The sequence below is a fragment of the Pleurodeles waltl genome, chromosome 7 (assembly GCF_031143425.1).
Source record: "Pleurodeles waltl isolate 20211129_DDA chromosome 7, aPleWal1.hap1.20221129, whole genome shotgun sequence".
NCBI lineage: Eukaryota > Metazoa > Chordata > Amphibia > Caudata > Salamandridae > Pleurodeles > Pleurodeles waltl.
In genome coordinates, this window is record NC_090446.1 from 978141769 (window position 1) to 978159309 (window position 17541).

The window sequence follows — 17541 nt, forward strand, 5'->3', positions numbered from 1 at the left end:
CTTCCTGATGTCTTCCCGATTTCTGGGGTGCTGTCCCACAGCGTTGACCCTGTCGACAATCCTCTGCCATAGCTCCGTCCTCCGGGCAATGCTGGTGTATTGGATCTGTGTGCCGAAGAGCTGGGGCTCTACCCGAACGATTTCCTCCACCATGACCCTGAGTTCTTCGTCTGAGAAGCGGGGGTGTCTTTGGGGTGCCATGGAGTGGTGTGTATGATGGGTGGGGTGGAGTATGTGTAGTTAAGTGTGTTGAGTGTGGTGGTGTGTGTTGTTTTGTGTGTGGATATTGTGTGGGTGATGGTGTAGTGTGCCTCTGTGTGATGGTATTCTGTGATCGCTGATGTGTCTCTCAGTGCTTCTTTTAGGATTTTGGTCGAAGGGGTTTGTGGGTGATGTGGGTGTGTGTTTTATATTGTATTGTGTGTGTGGGAGTGGTGTGTGTATGTGTATCAGGTGTGTGGAATTCAAATCGGCCAATGTGGCTGAGTTTTGTTCGTTTGTGTGTATTCTGACAGCGGCGGTGTGTCCCGCCAATGGAAAACCGCGTTTGAAAGACCGCCGCGTGGATTCGTGGGTCGTAATGGCATGGGCGTATTTCTGTTGGCGTGACGGTGGAGGTTTGGTCACCTCCACTTTTCCGCCGACCGCTGGTCTGGCGGTCTGTTGTGGCTGTCGGATTTTCGGAGGTTTGGCTGCTGCGGGTCAGAATGACCGTGGCGGGTTACCGCGACCGCGGCGGAATTATGGAGGATTTCTGACCGGCGGTAGGCGCCTTTTACCGCCGAGGTCAGAATGACCACCTATGTATCCCAATAATTTTTTTTATTTTTTCACACATTTCCCAGCGTCAAATATGACTCTTCACTACTGACTTAAATTAAAAAACACAGCGTACCCAATGGCACGCCAATCATGTCATGAGATTTGGCAGTTTTTATTATGGTAGAATAAGCTTTACCAATCAAGATCTATTTTGTAAAGATGGTGTCCACGTTATTGATCTTAGTAATGCGGTGTTTCCGCACACTTTGCAATATACTGTTAGAGATGCTAAATTATCAGTTACACTTACGTCTCTTTGCCAAACCTTGAGGCTGGTTATAGGAGATACCTTTTCTTTAGGTCTGCATTATGCAATTTTAACTAGAGTTTAGAGTTTGTGAACATCATATTGATCTCTGCGAACACTGGCCACATTCTTTCGCACATGTAGCAAAAGGTTTAGCGATGCAAACAGTGGCCCAGAATCCCTTTTTGGGTAGTGAGTCACTGCTACAACAACCTTACAGTACATGTCTAGTGCATTTTGCACTTATTTTTCTGCATTTAAATACCTCCATACGTTGTGATGTCAGCTTCTGACTGTCTTTCTTCTTGCGCAGCCTGTTAGAAAGTGACTGATACATGTTTCACCATTCAGCTGTTTAAATCTGCAGCTTCCGCAGAAGGGTTGGAAAGAATGATTGTATTGGATTGTGATAGTATTTATATAGCGCTTACTACCCCTGACAGGGTGTCGAATCGCTTTTTGGCGAGTAGCACGCTACTCCGGAACCCAAAAGGAATTAGTATAGGGAAATATGATGACAGTTTTAGTATTATTAAAAGTTAATTTGAGCCGCAGATATGTGAGTTTGTTAGTTGGATTGACTATAGTAATGGGGGTGTGGAGGAGGGAAGAATCCAGAAGTGTTAATTGGGAGTTTATGGTAATAGGATTTAGGCTTGGGATGAATAAAGTGGGGATGGGGGAGGGAAGAGTCTGTGTAAAGGGTTAGGGAGATCATAGTAGCAGGGTGAGATAAATGAGGGAGAATTTAGTAGGGTTGTTTGGGAGATCATGGTAGTAAAGTGAGGTTTTGGGTGAGTTAGATGTGGAAGAGGAGGGGATAGCTTAGGCAGGGTTATTTAGCTGATGAAAGTAGTAGAATGGATTTGGGATGCATCAGAGTGGGAATGGAGGATAGATTGATAGAGACATGATATATGGTGATGGGTAGACAACGTGTGATATAAAATGAAAGCAGGGATTCATAAGTATCTAATATAACAACTTAACTAGGAGTTATGCAATGACCTATGAACATGATAAGCATAGAATAACATCCGCACACACACACACATACACACATGAATACACACACATATATGTACATACATATACATATTTAAACCATTAGTAAATATACATTAGTTAAACAGGTTTAAAGTGTATGTGTGTGGTTTATTGTTATGACATAGTAGCGATACATATTTTCTAAAGAACTATACATAACTAGAATATACACATAAACAGATACAAAATATGTATCAACATAGGCATATACAGTCCATAGCTGTTTGAATATGGTGGTTATGAAGGAAAGAGCCAACTCTTAACTAGTTTTCTGAAGACAAGAGAGTTATCTGTGGCTCTTATAGTTGGGGTAATGAATTCCATAGTTTGGTTACTTGAATGGAGAAGGATGTACAATCTATAGTCTTTCTTGTATGGTGGTGTTCTAAGGCGGGCTGCCAATCAACTGAGATATTTTAGCTCAGCTTTCTGTATCAGCTCCAATGAAGATTTCATTAGCTGAGCAAGTGTAATGTTGAGATTCCATTCTGGAGGAGGTGGTCCCACAGGTGTCAGGTGCTAGCCGGCGCCTACAGGGCCGATCGGGAGATTGTAGTCATTAAGGACTACACTTCCCATGAAGCCCAGCGCGGTAGAGATCGCGTAAAAGTCGGCGCACCCTGGAAAGGGTGTGCGTTATTTGTGCTAATGAGGCAGGTCGGAGCCTCAACGAAGTAGGAGCGGACGGCGTTCCCCAGGGGGGAATTCATCGGCGGTCCGTGAAAAGGAATGAGATTCAGCATGGCCCCCTCCTGGAAACTGACCTTTTACCGGTAGAAGGAGTTCCGAGCTGCTCTTCCTTTCGAATTCCGAGTACTAAGAAGGTGGTAAGCGGCAAGCTTGCTACTTGCCGGAGGCTATCGCCTTTCTTTATTTCTGCATTCCTTACGGCCAGGTTGGGGGTGACTGTCATAAATTGGAGCACTTTACTTTTGAGGTACCATAATAAAGGAACAGCGATCTTATGAGACATAATCTTTTGGCTTTTTGTTGGCGGCGATTCAGAATGAGATTTACTGTTTGCAGGATTCCAAACAGCCGGGACAAATAATTCTTGTCAACATTCACAGAGATATGAACGAAGTACTTCTTCAAATATACGTGACATTAACGAAAGGCTTAGTGGGATTTTCTTCACCTTATTCTTTCTCCTCATGTTCGTTTCGTTATACGTTCTGTAGTATTGTTTAGGAGGAAGGGCGGTGAGACCCTTAGGTGATTATTAGTGGCCGTAGGTGGCTGGGGGCATCCATTGGTGATGCTGATGGAACATAGTCAGGCTTTGGACTAGTTCTGCCCTTATGAGTTATGGGCAGTCCAGGTCGTTTTGGTTTTAGTGAGACCTTATGAGAATAGACAGACAATGTGATAATTAACACTGTGTATTTTTCTTTACAGTTATCCCGTCCCTGCTGATCCTTCCCCTTCCTTCCCTCGCTTGATTACTCCAATGCACTGTGGTTTTTTTATCAGTGACTTGGTGGTGTCAGGAGGTGGATCTTGTTTGCATCACACCGAGTCTGAGGAGTACCTACACCGTGACAGAATAACGCACCCACGAATAATACTCCTCCTGCTCGGTGTAATGCAAAGATGGCATCTATGGATGATGTCTTACAGGCGTTAGTGTTAGTGCAGCAAGAGTTGGCAGATTCTAGGGTGGAGGCAGCGGCACTAAGGGACAAGGTAGAAAGGCTTACTAGGAATCCCTTCGATGCCTCAGCATCTACACCGCAGATAACCGTGAACGTCTCCCCTCCAATTCCTTTGGCCAGTCCGGAAAGGTTTTCAGGGGACCCCAGGAAAGTTCAGGCTTTTTTAACGCAGTTGTCTCTCCAATTCTCATGTAGACCGGCGTCTTTTCCCTCTAACCTTTCCAGGGTAATGTTCGCTATTTCTTATCTCTCGGGAGATGCAGCCAACTGGGCAGTGCCGTTAGTTAGAAACGATGACCCATTATTATCGGATTGGAATGCCTTTCGGTCGGCCTTTGAGAAGGTGTTTGATCACAGAACAACCACCTTTAGTGCTGATAGAGAACTGCTGGAACTGAGACAGGGGAGGTCTGACCTGGTTACCTATCTTACCACCTTCAATAGACTGGTAGCGGAATCCGAGTGGCCAGAGGAGAAGAGAATGTCTCTCTATTATCAAGGATTAAGAGACGACATGAAGGATATCCTAGCCCAAATAGATCCACAGCCTTCCACATGTACTGAACTTGTGAATCTTACCTTGAGATTGAATCATCGGCTAGCAGAGAGAAGGGGAGAGCGTAGAGCGGGTGATAGGCGGCCGGTCATTCCAGAAAGAGAGGGGCGACCAGTTCCTAATTCCCCTGATTTATGCGGGGAACCTATGGAAGTGGGAGCCGTTAGGTCACCTCTGTCAAAGGCCGAAAAAGAGAGTAGGAGGGTACAGGGGTTGTGCATGTATTGCGGCAGGAAGGGTCATTATGTGAGAGAATGTCCCCAAAAACCAAGAAAAAGGTTCTCCTACTCCCCCACTCAAAAGGCCGCGGTGACGTCAGGGAAGATATCAGAGAAAGAGGATTTGCCCTTTATAGAACCCCTATCAGGGTTCCGGTTGACTTCTTTAACCCTCTTGCCACCAGAAGAAAAGGCGTCACACCTGTTGTTATCCATAGAGCTGGTGTCCCAAGATCGAAACCATCCTGTATGGGCAATGATAGACTCAGGAGCCACGGGAAATTTCATAGATGAAGGGGTGGTTAAGAGACTGGGACTTCTGAGAATTCCAAGAAAGAACCCCGAAATTGTGTTGGCAGTTGACGGTACACCACTGAAGTCTGGACCCCTTACTGAACAAACTGAGGATGTGGGGTTGGTTTTCAGTGGAGTATCTCCGGCACGCAGAGAAATAATCAGGCTAGATATAATAGAGGCTCCTCAGTATGAAATAATTTTGGGAATGCCCTGGCTAAGAAAGAGCAATCCTGTTATCGATTGGCAAGCCAAGACGGTTAGTTTTCAGTCCGTGAGGAGTGAGAAAGTCGGTTCCTTATCTGATAACCCCCCTGCGTTAGCGTTGGCTCAAGGGTTACAGTTGGCCACAGTGGTGGAGAAAGCGGTGATATTGCCCTCTGTTTACGCCAAGTTCAAGGATTTGTTCGACGAAGGTCAGGCGGAGACATTGCCACCCCATCGTATATACGATTGCAAGATAGATTTGATTCCGGGAGCACTCCTTCCTTCTTGTAGGGTATATGCTCTATCAGACCCAGAAACCAAACATTTGCGAAGATATCTGGACCGTTTCCTGGAAATCGGGTTCATTAGACCATCTTGTTCTCCGGCAGCTTCTCCACTCTTTTTCATAGCTAAAGCGAATAAAGAGTTGAGAACCTGCATCGATTATAGAATGCTGAACAAGAACACGATAAGGAATAGATACCCTCTTCCCCTCATTCCTGTGTTATTGGAACAGGTGAAAGAGGCAACTATCTATACAAGGTTAGATCTGAAGGGGGCTTACCATCTGGTCAGAATCCGTGAAGGGGATGAATGGAAGACGGCGTTTAAGACCCGTTATGGCCTGTTTGAATACTTGGTAATGCCGTTCGGGTTGTGTAACGCCCCGGCGGCTTTCCAATACTTTCTGAACGATGTTCTCAAAGAATACGTAGACCACTTTGTGATCGTCTATATAGATGACATATTGGTGTATTCTATCTCCTTAGAGCGGCACATGGAACATGTTTCCCTAGTACTCCAAGCATTGCAACAGCACCATCTTTATTGCAAACTGAGCAAATGCGAGTTCCATGTACAGAAGGTTGAGTTCTTGGGGGTGGATTTAAGCCCGGAAGGGTTCTGCATGTCGACAAGAAAAATACAGGCGGTTCAAGAGTGGCCAGTGCCCACTAGTGTGAGAGATGTGCAATGCTTCCTGGGGTTTTCTAATTACTATAGAAGATTCATCTGTCATTTTTCCCACATTGTGTCACCTATAACAAGGTTGCTAAGAAAGGGAGTGTCTTTTGTTTGGTCAGAAGAGGCAGAGGAGGCCTTCTGCTTCTTAAAACAGGCCTTCTGCTCAGCGCCTATACTCCAGCATCCACAGCCAGAAGTACCTTTTATAGTCGAAGCAGATGCCTCGGATATAGCCATTGGGGCTGTGTTATCCCAAAGAAATAAGACCTCAGGACAGCTTCATCCGGTGGCGTTTTTATCTAAGAAGCTATCTGCTGCGGAACTCAATTATACGGTGGCAGAAAAAGAACTACTAGCCATCAAGAAGGCATTTCAGGAATGGAGACACCATCTCTGGGGGGCCCAACACCCGGTCACGGTATATACTGATCACCGAAACCTGCAGTATATGAAGGAGGCTAGACAGCTTACCCAGCGGCAAATGAGGTGGATGCTGTTCTTTTCAGAATATGAGTTTGTAGTAACCTTCCGTCCTGGGGTCGACAATCGCAAGGCAGATTCACTGTCTAGACAAAGGGACGCGAGGAACGTCACTTCAAGACCTGATGAAGCAATCATCCAACCGGAAAAAGTGCTTTGTGCCCTTCATATATCTCACTTCCTAGAAAAGGTCTCTAAGCATAAGTCTGCTGCTCAGTGGAAGGAGTGGGCCGAAGTAAGTCAGGACCGTACCCTTAAGCATGGAATACCGTTGCAAGGTAATCGTTTGTATTTACCAACACCTGAACTTCGAATGCAAGCCTTCAATTGGTGTCATGATGCGGTAACAGCTGGTCATCCGGGGTACACCAAAACTGCGCAAATAGTGCAACGACATTTCAGGTGGAAAGGTTGGGCTAAGGACGTTGCGACATGGGTAGCTCGGTGTGAGATATGTGCTCGATCCAAGGGAGAAAACGCGAAGAGCCAGGGCAAGCTGATGCCTTTGCCCACTCCGGAAAAACCATGGCAAACCATCAGCGTGGATTTTGTGGTAGGATTGCCAATGGATCAGGGGTACAATGCTATCATGGTGGTAATTGATAGTCTTACCAAGATGGGTCACTTTCTCCCTTGTAGAAACCTACCTACAGCAAGTCAGACCGCCCATCTAATTCTGTCTCAAGTGGTGCGGTTACATGGTTTACCAAGAACCATTATTTCAGACAGAGGCCCCCAGTTCGTTGCTAGGTTTTGGCGCATGTGGTGCAAGGTTCTGCGCATTGAATCCGCCCTATCCACCAGTTTTCACCCACAAACCGATGGACAGACGGAGCGTCTCAACCAAACCCTGAAGAAATATCTGAGGTGCTATGCAAAAGACGCGCAGGAATCGTGGGTGTCATTGCTATGGCTGGCCGAACTATCATACAACAATGCTTGGCATAGCTCGATAAGGGAGTCTCCTTTTCGTGCTAACACAGGGTTCCACGCGGAGATGTTGCCCATAATCATACCTCGGGAAGTCACGGATCAACCTACTGTCCATGCTATGGTTAAGAACCTACAATCCATGCAAAAGAAAATACGATTTAATTTGGATAAAGCCAAGGAACAGTATAAGAAATGGGGTGATGTACATCGGCGTGAGGGGCCGGTGTACCAGCCAGGGGACCGAGTGTGGCTTTCCACCAAGTATATACGTTTTAAGATGCGTAGCATCTTTCATCCTCGTTACATTGGTCCTTATGAGGTGGTACGCAAGATAAACCCTGTGGCTTACCGTCTCAACTTACCTGCTTCCTTAAGAATCCATCCGGTGTTTCATTGCAGCCTTTTGAAGCCAGCTCTGTCCGCGACCCGGCGGGCGGTGCCTCCGGTGGTTAGAGACGGACAGCTGGAGTATGAGGTGCGCAAAGTGTTGGATTCCAAACTACGGGGGGGTAAGTTATGGTACTTGGTGTCGTAGAAAGGGTATGAGGCCGAGGAGGATTCATGGGAGCCGGAAGGCAATGTTCATGCCCCTAGGGCGGTGCAACGGTTTCATGCTTGTCATCCCACTAAACCTGGCCCTAGGAGGCGCTTTGGAGGTGGGCGTACTGTCAGGTGCTAGCCGGCGCCTACAGGGCCGATCGGGAGATTGTAGTCATTAAGGACTACACTTCCCATGAAGCCCAGCGCGGTAGAGATCGCGTAAAAGTCGGCGCACCCTGGAAAGGGTGTGCGTTATTTGTGCTAATGAGGCAGGTCGGAGCCTCAACGAAGTAGGAGCGGACGGCGTTCCCCAGGGGGGAATTCATCGGCGGTCCGTGAAAAGGAATGAGATTCAGCATGGCCCCCTCCTGGAAACTGACCTTTTACCGGTAGAAGGAGTTCCGAGCTGCTCTTCCTTTCGAATTCCGAGTACTAAGAAGGTGGTAAGCGGCAAGCTTGCTACTTGCCGGAGGCTATCGCCTTTCTTTATTTCTGCATTCCTTACGGCCAGGTTGGGGGTGACTGTCATAAATTGGAGCACTTTACTTTTGAGGTACCATAATAAAGGAACAGCGATCTTATGAGACATAATCTTTTGGCTTTTTGTTGGCGGCGATTCAGAATGAGATTTACTGTTTGCAGGATTCCAAACAGCCGGGACAAATAATTCTTGTCAACATTCACAGAGATATGAACGAAGTACTTCTTCAAATATACGTGACATTAACGAAAGGCTTAGTGGGATTTTCTTCACCTTATTCTTTCTCCTCATGTTCGTTTCGTTATACGTTCTGTAGTATTGTTTAGGAGGAAGGGCGGTGAGACCCTTAGGTGATTATTAGTGGCCGTAGGTGGCTGGGGGCATCCATTGGTGATGCTGATGGAACATAGTCAGGCTTTGGACTAGTTCTGCCCTTATGAGTTATGGGCAGTCCAGGTCGTTTTGGTTTTAGTGAGACCTTATGAGAATAGACAGACAATGTGATAATTAACACTGTGTATTTTTCTTTACAGTTATCCCGTCCCTGCTGATCCTTCCCCTTCCTTCCCTCGCTTGATTACTCCAATGCACTGTGGTTTTTTTATCAGTGACTTGGTGGTGTCAGGAGGTGGATCTTGTTTGCATCACACCGAGTCTGAGGAGTACCTACACCGTGACAACAGGAGGGAAAGTATAAATAACCCCTTCATAAAATGTTTAATGAGCCCGACAGAACAAAGAGAAGCCTTACTTGCACCACGTCTGTAATTTGAGATTGAAGCCAGGTGGACTTTGATGATGGAATCCCTTCAAAGACTTCATTGTGCCTTCCATGAAGTACTAGCGCTTTGACTGAAAAAGCGTCAGACAACAGGGCCACAGTGATACAATTTGCTTACTTGATTTCAGCAGTGCAGTATATTAGATACTTCATTAGAAGAACATGCACATCAGCAGCAACTCAGTACAACACACTCTGTCACTCCCAGAGCAGGGGCAATAATTAACTACATAATCAGAATAACGCTAACTCTGAACAGTCTTGTGGGAGGTCCACACACCAAGAACTCTTACAAAGTTATGGTGCACTAGCAACTCGATCCCTAAAGAAAGTAGAGGTATTGTGCAATCTCCAGGCTGAATTCAGCAGCTGAGGGATGACTGAGTGCACTTAGAGAGACACGCGCCCTTGCAAGTGCAATGAGATGGTATCCTGATCTATGTATTCTCACGTTTCAGCACACAGTCAGTTATTGCAGTGTAGTCACGTAACTATGTGTAATAAACAATTATGTCAGCCTGTCTGTTGAGAGACAAAAAGTTGAGTTTGTTTATATCTGCTGCTTGCCTCATCTCCAGTTTCTTATAATTGACACAACCTTATGCTTCTCTACCTACCTGGGCAAAGAGCCTGGCCAGAGGCCAAGGCCTGCGACCAACTTTTAACCATGTGCAGGGGGTTGGCCGCCTGCAACAGGTTGGGGGCATAGCCTGGTAGCATCCAATCCCCACTGTGCTTGACCTCCGGTCACGTTCAGTGGGGTTTATCCATATGCAGTGGTTTGGAAAACTGTTGAATGTGGTATAGGATTGAAAAACAAGTACTCACTAAAAAGATGAAGCTATGGTTAGCTCTGATTATAAAACCTAAATGCAGACCTTAGAAATACACTGAAAAAATGCTGTTATTTTTAGGAATCAAAAATTAAAAACTTCAAGTTATGGTTAGGACCTCAGTTCATAACTCACACAACAGCCATGCATACCACAACTTGTAAACCAAATACAGTCCTGGTGTCTTCACCCTTGATGTGACGCATGTAATTATATATGCTGTAAATAAACTTGCAGTAGAGATTACATACCACATTGCTATTAACAATATAAAAGAGACAACTATGAAAGTAGTATTATGTAGTGGTTTAAACCGTTAGCCGCTGAAGATCCGTTACGCCACCTTGCCCTTTTTGTGATGTTTAGGGCACCACGCCCCTAAACCTTCATAACTTGCTTCCCACATGGGTTCTAAAGATTCCTGGTGTTTGTGGATCCCACTAGTGGGCACAGAGAAAATATTCTTAATACAGCAAAAGTTTTTTTTTTTTAATTTGGAAAACTCGGAAAACGTGTTTTTACTTAAAATTGCATCCACAAGGTTTGCTGAGCTAAGATCACCATCTACCTACCTTTCAGGGGCAAACAAAGTTGTACAAAACTAGTGGAAATGAGTGTGAACCCCTTGAGTCAAGCTGGAAAGTCATGCATTTCAGAAAAGTAGCCGATAGTCGAAAGTCAGCAACGGGTCATTTGTGTACATCGCTCATAAACCATGAAACTATTTGCTGAAATCAAACATAATAAAAAACATAGAAAAAAGTAGCGGACAACATTTTTATCTGTAGTTGTTTTGCCCCAGTAGTGATTTTGCAAAATTAATATAATGTTATGTCAGTGAGACCCTTCTGGTCACAAGGATATATATAGTTTTTATTGGATGTCCAAAAACATGCAATACCCAGAGGCAACAACTAAGCATAATGATTTCTCATTGTGTACCAACAATGTTTCAATTCATATGGCAAAAACGAATGAATTAAAAAATAGTGCAAAAGAAACCTTTGGATGTTTGGACTGTGTCTAAGATAATGAATTTAGCAATGGTGGTTTTTTGCACAACTCTGGATTTTAGGTTACTCACACTATAGTGATTTAGAAGGCATTTTGCAAAATGTGTTCTTTACTGCACACTGGTTTACATTTGGAAACAAAAATTTGAAAGATGTTCAACTGATAATTATAAATGTTCCATTATTCTGTGTTCAGACATTTCTACTGATAAACAGGGCACCTGACTTGTGTGGGTGGGCCTATAAGCTCAGATAGAAAAGGACCACAAACGCAATGTGGTAACCACATTTTTGCCATCAAAATTGAACCATTTTAGCGAGGTAGTTGGACCAGGGCTTAGCTGCGATGCAGGAAAACCTACTGAGCCTAGACGTTTCTGATCAGTAGACCCCCCAGGATAATTGAAAGTGGTGTGACTTGCTCAGATCCCACTACTTTTTCTTACCCAGAATACTCTGCCTTTAAAGTGTTCCTGTCACGGGTGCTGAGCCTGTTATGATTCCATTGATCTGCCTCTGAGAGACGCTCTACATTGACCACCTGCAGCCTGGAAAACAACACTAAAACTCATCCAAAGTCCCTATATGACCCCTACCTGCTTCCCATTTCAATCTTGTACGCATTGAAAAACCGGCATTTGCTTCCAAGGACTTCAGGTTCCATAATGCACTGCCAATAATTCAATAAGACCAGGCATCCAGTGTGCATTGCTTTCTATAGAATTAGCCCTGCTGTTCCTCAGCACTGGATTCTCTCCTCCAGCACTTGTGAGAGATAAAAATTGCACACATCTGTGACTAGACTTGCGCTGCCATGTGCCTCCGCCCTAGGCTTATTGCTGCCGTTTGCTGAAGTTAATTTTACCTGCTTGAAGTTTGTTCCTCTTAGTGTTAGTCTCTAGTTTCCTGTCCAGTTCCCACCTTGCTTCAGCCAAAGCCTGTGTCATGTTCCTGGTCAACTAGCTGCAGAATTTTCTCAGCCCTTCATGCTTTTGCTTTACTCGATTCTCTGTATTTGTTATACAGTCAGCCCCTCTACTGCTTCCTTTCTAATTGTTCATAAGTTGTTCCCTCTGTAGCTGCTTTTATATCTCTTTACTTATTCAATTTGCTTCTGCCATGGCTCTTGTATTTTATCCCCAGTCCACTATACTTTGCCACTTGTTTATGTTCCCCTTCCCATTGATTCTCTTGGCTCTCTAGTTCACTTGAAGTTCTAGCCTCTTGCTTATTATAGTCCCTAGAATCCCTGTGGTTGAATTGCCCGTTTGTTCTACAGTTTTTCCTTGAATGCCCTGCTCCTAACTAATTGCTACAGCTCTAAAGTTCCTTTCTCGTGTTTGCTTTGTGTACTTCTCTCAGGTTTTTGTGTGTTATTTTGTCCTCACCTGTGTATAAGTGTATTCTTTTGTACAGGAGCTGGCTTTTGGTTTCTAGTTTCTTAGGAAACACCACTTTGACTCCGGCTGGGCCCATAGGGGCTTGTCTCAGGCAAGGATACACTTGCTAAAGAAAATCAAAGCTTTCAAGCTCATTGTTATACACTGAGTGGCTTTGTTCCCCCCATCAATGTTAAACTATTATTTTTTTATTTGTGATTTTGGCCCTTGCTCCATGTCTGTAAAACAATCTTAGGGAGATACATTTTTTTTACAGATTTTATTACCTCAAACTAGGGAGGATTCCCGTAACTCTGGTATTCCTTTTGTTAACTTTGTATATAACGCTCAGCCTCTGTATAACACAGTGAATTCCTTGCCACAGGCTAGTGTACACAATATTCAGTTTGAAGACACAGCTATAACAAAAAAACTTCAAACACACAAGAATTCACAAAGATGACACTAATTCCTTTGGTTTCTGTTGTGTGCTCTATACCAGTTGGTTAGCTGCTGAGTACCCTAAGTCTGCTACTCTTTTAAGACCTTACAAGTCACTCAGAGCTCTGAAGTCAGAATGATAGATTCAGTGTTTAAGAGATCAGTAAATATGGTGGGACTCTTTAGCTCTACCAAAATGGCTGAGGCTCCTGTCAATCAGAAAAGCAGTGCTCCGGACTTAGGGCCAAATGTATCAAAGCTTTTTGCGTTCGCAAAATGTGCGAATGCAAAAAAAAATTCAGAATGTATCAAAGGCATTCTGAAAGCAATTTTAAGGAATCGCTAAAATAGCGATTCCTTAAAATTGCGACCCAGTTTAGAGAGTCGCAAATTGCGACTCTCTAAATAAGAAATCGCAAATAAGGATTCCTTATTTGCGATTTCTAAAGCACATGTAAGAAGCAATTCCTTAATGCGAATTGGGCATTAAGGAATCGCTAATTACCACCAAGTTGAACTTGGTGGTAACCATGTGCAAATTTTAAAAATACATTTAGGGCCTTATGTACCAAAGCATTTTCCCATTGACACAGAATGGGTAAAACCCTTTGATACATCTGGCCCTTAAAATGCATTTTTAAAATGTAGACGTAAAGCACACATGCCCTTTTGGCATGTGTGCACCTTACATGTCTTAAAAACTTTTTGGGGTGCAGCAGAGGGGGCTTTAGGCCCCCAGCACCCTGGGGTTTTGCATTTCCAAAATTGCGATTTCCAGTTACGAAATCGCAATTTTGGAAATGCAAAAAATTCGCAAATATGGGCCTATAGGCCCATAGGGGCAAATGGGGCCGGTATCGCAATTTGCGAATCGGTAATAGCATTTGCGATTTTTAAGAAATCGCTATTACCGAATCGCAAATGTGATACATTGCATTTTGCGAATCAGAAATAGCGATTTCTTAAAAATCGCTATTTCCGACTCGCAAAAGGCATTCTTGATACATCTGGCCCCTAGCACCTACTAGCCCTGTTAACCCAGTTCTTGCCTTGTGTAGTTCATTAAAGGAGCCGTGCCAGCTAAATAAAAGGCAGAATACTTTTATAATGATTATCTATGTGCATATTCAAAGAATCTTGCACATGGTCTCTTTCCATCTACCCATAGTTCAGTACTGCCAGAACAAAACCTCCATGTATAGGCCAGGAGCAGTAACAAAGAAGATGACAGAAACTACTGGAGAGCAATTGGCAAAACTGAACAGAAAATATGCTCTCCAGCTTTGGCTCAAAGGCAATTATGCTTCTTCATGTGCCATTCCAAAGATTACAAAAGATTTGTTTTTCTCCTAGTAATAATAGTCCAGAGGCTGCCCCATTTCTAATATACTGGCCACTGCTACAGAATGTTTAAAGGCTGTTTAATGTTTAGTGCTTCAGAACATGTCCATGGCCCAGTTCAGATATCCAGTCTCCCTATAGAATTAGACACAGACATGGCAACAGATTTTGATTTAGTTCCGGCTTCTACTATAGTTTATGCATCTAGCTCTGATTTTGGCCAAGGAATCTTTTAGACATGTCTATCACTGATTTGAAGGTGGCCAACCCAATGGCACCTGTCTATCTGTAATCTGTGACTCTTAAGATCCAGCAATCTGAGACCAAACAATATGTCACCAGGAATGATAGTCTTCTCCAAGAACTGGTCACAGTTACAGCCCCAGCCACTGATCTTGGCTCACCATTCACTTCCACGGTTCATGCTTCCAGTCTCAAACTCCAATGTTAGTGAAGGATAGCTCCTTGACATACCAGTGTCTGATCCTGTTTTGAAACGGGTTACACCATTTGCGCTGTCTGCCTACCTGAAACCAAATACTCCTACAAACCAGGAATCCAGAACTAAGAACATGTAATAAAGAATGGTATGTCTTCAACCAAAGTAGAAGACTCAGATTTAAAATCTGTGTTTGAAGATCTAATAAGTACTTTAATCTGTGTTTTGTTGCAAGAGGTCTTATTCGATTAGAAAACTAGAACTGAGATTTCATTGAGGAAACAAAATGCAGTTAGTCAAGAGACTACTGTTCTGTTCCTTCCTGAAGTACAGACTTCAAATGCTGAATACACTGCTGTTCAGCTACCTGTGGTAGTAGGTCAGTTTGGCATTGAAACCATTACTGATGCAATGAATACACCACAGATCACTTGTAAAGCAGAAATCTCAGTCTTGCCAAAAGGCAACCCTAAAGATTTAGCTTGTGGGTCTTCTGTGTTTTCAGCCATCCATCTAGTTCCAACACACTTGAAAGAATTTCAAAAACCCTCTTACTGATACACTGAAGTCAAAGTCTGACATTTTCATGTTTACTTCAAGAAAATCACTTAACAAAATCTCATGTCTCTCTTCTTCACAAACCTCAAACCACAATCAAAGACAAGAATGCTGCAAAAACAGATTGATCTTGCTTACTTAAAAGACGTACAGTGCTAGCTAACACTGAGGCAACTATTGATTTTGTCAAGAAAAAAGTAACCTGTATCAAGCTAAGGTTCTAAACTATGCAGTCCTTAGCACCACTCTAGATCTGCTGACTACTGAATACACAGCATCAGATATCAACTCCTCTGTGTCTTCTTCACGTCAATCACGTTTTCAAAAGGAAAGATACCAGGGCCCATACAGATATTAGTTGTTTTGCTTATTGTATGATTCATCTATGGCAAGACTGTAAACATGTCAACCAAGTTGGTGCTAGATTTTCTTGCTGTGGCTTTTCCTCTTCAGCTAAAAGATTGCCTTGCACTGGATACAGGGTTTGGGAGGGGGCATACTGTTACAATTCCATCATTCTGCCTCTGGGGGATGCTGTACATGGACCACCTTCAACCTGGAAATGAACTCTAAAGCTCATCAAAGGATCCTGTATGACTACAACCTTCTTCCCATTTCCCAGCCCAAAAGTGCTTTTGCTTCACTCACTTATCTGCCTTTTCTTCCACAGTGAGGTGCAGCCCCTGTGCTGCTTCCTTTCAAATTGTTCCTAATTTGGGCCTTCTGTTCCTACTATTACTTCCCTTTACTGAATCTTTGGCTTCTGTCATTGCTTGTGTAATTTCTCCTAGATTTTGCCCCTTGTTTATGTTCCTTTTCCCGTTGATTCTCTTGGAGTCTCTTGTTCCCTTGATGTTCCAGTCTCTTGATCGTTATAGTTCCTAGAATCCTTGTGCTTGACTTGCCTGTTTGTTCTCCAGTTTTTCCTTGAATGCCCTGCTCCTGGCTGTTTGCTACAGTTGTTCGGTTTCTTTCAAGTGCTTGCTCTGTGTAGTGCTCTTAGGCTCCTGTGTCTTGAAAGTGTGATATTTTGTCCTCACCTGTGTATAAGTGTATTCCTTTGTACAGGGGTTATCTTCCGGTTTTCAGGAGGTCATTCCTGTCCCAACCTTTACCTTGTTTTACATGTAGTCTAAAGTGCCTTAACTGTGTTAGAGTGACATTACTATTTTCTTAGTAATCTCCACTGTGCCTCCAGATGGAACTATATGGTCTTGCTTTGTATATGTAAGTACACTCTTTGTTTATGTCCTAGTAACTAGATACAGAATCACTTCTGCTGCCTCCTTTCTATAGGGTGTGCAGGGGGACTATCTGTAACTGTAATCTATACAGAGATATTGACATTCCCTTTTGCTGTGGGAAGTTCTGAGTCTTATCTATATACAACCCTACTGGTAACCCAATGTGTTTTTTCTATTATTCTTTTGTTCACAAAAGGTTGATTTGCCTTTTCTATCCTGTTCCTATTTGTGTCTGTTCTTTGCTGTTGTATGCCTTTTCCTGCCTTTTCCTGTTCCTCTGCATTGGTACCCTACTTTGTGCCCTTAAGGAACTATAACTCACGCTCCCACCATGCACATTTTTGTCATCAATAATGTAATTTCAGATGTTGCAGTGATGTTATCCATGATGTCATAGAACATGTCATGGGTGAGTTAATTAGCAGTGCATGGTGCAAGTTATAGTTACTTTAGGGCACGAGTCATAGTTGCTTGAGATAACTGGTGAATTTCAGTGAATTTGTTAGTTTACAATAGTTTAAATTACATTTTCACCTACCTACAACATCACTTTAACCTTTTTTTTGTGAATTTCTATTTTTTTAATATAAAATAAGATATCATTACAATTCTTCACTATAACATCTCTTTAACCTCGGCTTTTTCAGTGAATTGCTTTTTTTTTTACTGCAAAGTAAGATGTCCATTGCTGTGAGTGCCATGGTTTTGCTTCCAACCCCCCACTGGCACCCAACATCCTGCTGCGAATGGCCTTTGGCCATGTGTGACACAGGATTGGACACAGGGCCTGGACTGATGTAAGGCCCTTCACCCAACACCCCACTAGCGCCCAACCCTTCCTACCAAACACAGCCACTGGTGCCCAACCACCAGGCATGGATGACTATTTGAAGTTACAATATAAGGGGCGTCATGTTAAGTAGGGCACCTCTAATGATTTTGTCAAAGGGCCAGAAAATAAAAAATAATGGTCCTTTTAGCTTTAAGGGGTTAGCATATTAACATATATAAAGCAGACCTCTTAAGTTTGTCAAAAAGCCACCAACAATTATAATCAAATGTACATTCT